The sequence below is a fragment of the Syngnathus typhle genome, linkage group LG16 (assembly GCF_033458585.1).
Source record: "Syngnathus typhle isolate RoL2023-S1 ecotype Sweden linkage group LG16, RoL_Styp_1.0, whole genome shotgun sequence".
Taxonomy (NCBI): domain Eukaryota; kingdom Metazoa; phylum Chordata; class Actinopteri; order Syngnathiformes; family Syngnathidae; genus Syngnathus; species Syngnathus typhle.
In genome coordinates this window covers 2,791,977-2,796,836 of record NC_083753.1, presented here as the reverse complement: position 1 = coordinate 2,796,836, position 4,860 = coordinate 2,791,977, and the positions used below count along the sequence as shown (strand labels likewise).

The window sequence follows — 4,860 nt, the reverse complement described above, 5'->3', positions numbered from 1 at the left end:
TAACAGAATGACTAATGAGGAACCTTTTTTTTTTCTGTCTAATTAGTCGAGACATTAGCCAAACTAGCAACCGCCGAAGTAACGTTACGGTCGGACGATTTGAATGAGAACAACTTAAAGCACTCATGAAGTTTATTATAATAGGGCGGCCTCCCTCTCCACCAGCCAGTTCAGGTTTTGGTGATATTTTCGGGGAAATTTAACTGAAAGACAATTCGTCGATCGGCTACTTTTAAGATGCCGAAAGCCTCGAGCCTCGCGCCTGAACGTGTGCTGCGTTCTGGTACACGTCGTAAAAGCAAATGTGTAAACCACAGTATTGCGCTCGTTAGTTTTAAGCATGTCAGACAATATGACTTTGTCCGCTATCCCACAATGGAAACGTAGCGGTTCAACGAGTAAAGGTTAGGGGTAAAGGTTGAGTGACAGATAACCTATTGGATTCATGATGATTCAGTACCGCGTGGGATTAGATGTAGCCATATTTCCGACGGTACTTGGAGTTGTCGTGGCGCTCTCAACTACGCATGCGCCCAACACTTTGCTGGGCAACTTGACCGAGAGACTCTGCTGCCTGTCGCCCACAACACAACAGTCCGCATCTTCATCAGTATCTGTATCATCATCACCAGCAGCAGCAACAAGAGTGTGATGAGGAGCTAGATTCTAGACCAACACACAGGTATGAAGCTTTTATTCAGCAAACCAAACAAACATTTGTATATTTGATCCTGTGAAGGCAAGAGTAAACTGTCGAAACTTTCCCCTTGCAGCTGTTGGACATTTGACACATTTGGTGTTTTGTGTGGGTGTGCGTGCGCGCGCGTGTGTGCGTGCGCGCGCGTGTGTGCGTGTGTGTAAGTGTGGGTGTTTCTTCATAAAGTGAACCACTTTTAATCTATTCATAGTGTCAGTAAGCAATTCGGCTACCTGTTGTGCAGAAGCTCAATTATTCATTAGCGATCACGCACAGTAGGAACAATTTTGCGCTGCAGAAACAAAAAGGGAAGAGGAAATGACAACAAAATACCACAAAGCTGCACAGTGTGTGTGTAGAGGAAACATATTTAAACATCCTTTAACTCTTATGAAGAACTTGGCCACTGCGGAGGGATACGAGCTTCATTGTGCTGCGATGAGGAAAAAGAAGCAGAGAAGCAACGGCAGCTTTTGGCTCAACAAGGTGTCTTCGGGTGATTGACGCCATGCACGAGTGGCCCCCAAATCATCTGTGGGCCTTGCACGCTCAAGCAAAGTGCTTCGCTCACTCAATTCCTCACAGGAATCTCATTCCTCGGTATCCATGGCAACAGCAGCTGCTAGTCCGCTGCTGACCGATTTTATGAAAAGTGACACATAACTTGTTCAGACAACCGAACGGGAGGCCGGCCGGCACATTCGGGTGACTCGGGAGCAGGCAGCGGGCAGGTTTATAGGCCGTACTCGTCCACCTCTTCCCGTTGGAACGATGCGGTTGCTAACTGTCCCGACCGGCATCTCCATAGCGATGGAGTCCACAAAGCGAGGCGTTGATCGACTCTCGGCTATCGCCGGGCTCGCCGGCTGCCGCCAACAGCTGCCGACTACACTGGAAAGAAAAGACCCGTTTGTGGGGGAGCGTTGCAGAACATGGAGGAAAGCCCCCAGCAGCAGTTTAAGCACGTCAACAAGATACGAGCGGCTGTATTGAAAACTCACAGAAGGTCGTTTGGAGCCAGGCGCGTTGTGTAACTAGGAGATGGATAAAGGTTGCATTCAGGCTTTGGCGTGTTGAGGAAGGCTGGACCTTCAAAAGCGCACCAATGGAAAATTCACAGTTGTGATCAAGTACTCCATATTGATTCTCCTGAGCCCACATCTCTGGCCACTTCCATACAATAATTGCAGCATCAGAGGTGTAACTGATTTTATTTAAGTTGTGGAGATCAAATCAGGACCAAGACTTGAAGGAGTTAGGAATAAGAAAAAGACTGTGAGAAGCGGGGAACAAATCAGGATATACACCATTCCACTTTTTATATTTGAACAAACAAGGAAGAAAACAACTGAAAACTCTGTATCCTTCGAATATGCTTTGACACAGGACTAAGGATTAAGGACTAATGAGGTGTTTCCTCTGTGCAGGATGACCCAAGTAATGAACTCTCTGGAGACGGGGGCAGTGGGAGGCGACCAGGACGCAGTATCCTTCCAGAAGCGGGTGTGCACAGGGATGTTTGCATGTTTTTTGCGCCGGCTTTGTCTTCACTGCAGGTCCAGCAGCGCTCGTGATTGGTTTGGTGAGTGAATCACTGGAGCCAGTGAAAGAGGAGCCAATGTCGCCACACTCATTTTGAAGCCCCAGAAAACACCATGTCTGTCTTGCTTTGCTTACCCTAAAGCCGCGTCGATGTGGCTTTTACATGAAATCAGAACAATTCTTCTTTCTCTTTTGGAGATGTGCTGTCATATGTTCACTTACCACATCACCGCTGCAACACCCTGCAGTCAACCTTACATGAGCTTGCAGATATTCCCAGATTCCCATGAAAGGCATCCAAAATTGTCCAAGAGGCTTCCATCTATTGTGGTGGAGCCGACAGACGGGCCAGAAGTGGAGAGCGGCGAGCTCCGGTGGCCACCGGAACCCAGCTCCCCAGACGCTCAGACCAAACCAGTTGGTGAGAACGCCTGATGATCAAAATACAGTTGAAAGTGTTCTAAGGATGCGTGACACTGAGTGAAGACAAATATTTAAGATGTCAGAGACAAAGTCGAGACCAAGACTGAGCGCTTGAGACTAAATCAAGAAATTTTAAGCATTTGAGACCAGCTTTTGTAGAGTTGAGACCGAGTCAAAACCAAGAGCCAAGCAGTTTGAAACCAAGTCTTAAACAAGACTTGGAGATCTAAGTCAATACCAGGACAAGGAAGGGTTGAGATCAATACAAGACCGAAACTTTCTCAGGACTAAGAATTTAAGGAGATGAGACCAAACGCAGGCCAAGGCAGGGAGGGGTTGAGACCCAGTCAAAGCAATGACTTTGTTGCAAATTTAAAAAATCCTAAACTACCAGGCTTGGGGCACTGAAGAAAACCAAATTCTTAAACTAGCGTTTTGTTCTTCCAGATGCGGTCCAAAGTGGATCCGGTGAAGAGGTGAAGGCGCACACCTCCAACTAAAACAAAACCTCCTTGGTAACACTGACTCACTAGTCCATGTGTGGACGGACACATGAGACGTCCAATAGAAACGTACTTAGACACAGCACACGCACACAAAAGACTAGAAGAGTGTCTTTATAGAGAGCTTGAGACTCCGAGACTTGCAAAGGGGTCGAACATTTCCAGAATCTTTTCAACATTCCTCTGAACTAGTAACCTTAGTTCCTTGAAAATTTCATGTTTGCGGGAATCTTTTTTGTCGTAACGCAAAATTTAAAAAAAATCATAATTTACAGATTATTTTGAACGGTTCACCTGACACTCCAATCCTGCAGAGGGCAGCATATTGCCTTCAGAGGTGTTTTTACCAATGAGGAAGGAAATGCTAAACTACCTTCGCGCTGCTTGTGAGTCAGTCAGACCCTCAATAGACATTTGGACTGTGCTATGTTTGTGCTAATATTTCCAGTCATAGAGAGCTAAACTGTTTGATTGAAACTTTATTGAAACATTTATTGATCCCGGGGGTGGGGAAATTCAGGCCCCAGCAGCATTCATACTACAGAGTGGGTATATAAAAGACACACAACTCAATAGGCTCCTATAAGGCTGCCACACAACGGCGCCACAAAGAAAGCCAATAAGTGCGAATGATAAAAGCCATCAAAGCAAAGCAACAAGACAAAAGAAAAAAGTAACAGCGGCCAACTTACCCCTAACCCTAACCCAAAACACACAAAATAGCCTCCACGGGGTCCATAAACAGGTGTAAGTGTCACGGAACGGATGGAGCGGGGCGACCAAGTGCAGCTTGGATCAGGGTTAATTGAAGAAAACAAACTAACAGACTCGGTAAACTGACATAACTTACTAACAAAACCAACAACAGGACTGACCGACAAAGACGTGAAACAAAAAGACATGAAGACATGAACAATAGGGGTGTGACGATTCATTGATACACATCGATTAATCGATATAATGCTCTACGATTTATTGGCATCGATGCTAAACGTAAACATCGATTTATATCGCCGTGTTTGACCTCGGACATTAGACGCGACTTCCAGTTCATTGTTGCTTGCGTCCTCTTTCCGGGAGCAGTGCGGGGGCGTGTTGTGTTGTGAGCAGAGCAGGCACGTGAAAGGGGAGTCGACAACTAGTACGCGGCTCCTGGGCTGGTGCTATGGCTAGTGTCCAAAAAGACGAGGAAATTTGCTCCCCTTTAGGGTTCAAGTCATTCGTTTGGAAGCACTTTGGATTCCAAAGAAAAGATGGCTCAACGGACAAGACACGTGCAGTTTGTAAATCCTGCCATGCGGCGATCAAATATTCAGGGAGCACAAATCTCGCCGCACATTTAAAGAAAAAACACGACATCAAAGTTCAGTGTTAAAATAAGCACTTTGTATACTACAATACTCTTGTAATTTCCTAAATAAAGAGTTTGCAGTACCTTGTTGATTTTGCGTATGAATTGTTGTAAATCATGATATTGTTCTATATTTTTTATTAAAAAAAATATATATATATCGATCGTAGAGCACTATATCGTGAATGAATCACAGCAGGCTTTAAGATATCGGCAAATATCATATCGCGGTTCTTTGTATCGATATGATATCGTATCGTGACAAAACTCGCGATTTACACCCCTAATTAACAATGATCCGACAGGGCGTGAGGGGCAGACAGGACTTAAAAACACGACAGGTA

At 45.4% G+C, this 4,860-nt stretch overlaps 1 long non-coding RNA gene across 1 annotated transcript; it reads left to right on the top strand.

The window, feature by feature from the left end:
- The first annotated feature begins 523 nt into the window (after positions 1-523).
- Positions 524-2,652, top strand: LOC133168994 (uncharacterized). The gene is made up of 3 exons (XR_009718345.1): positions 524-682; positions 2,125-2,182; positions 2,510-2,652. It is a non-coding gene; the product is annotated as an uncharacterized LOC133168994 (long non-coding RNA).
- Positions 2,653-4,860: the final 2,208 nt, after the last annotated feature.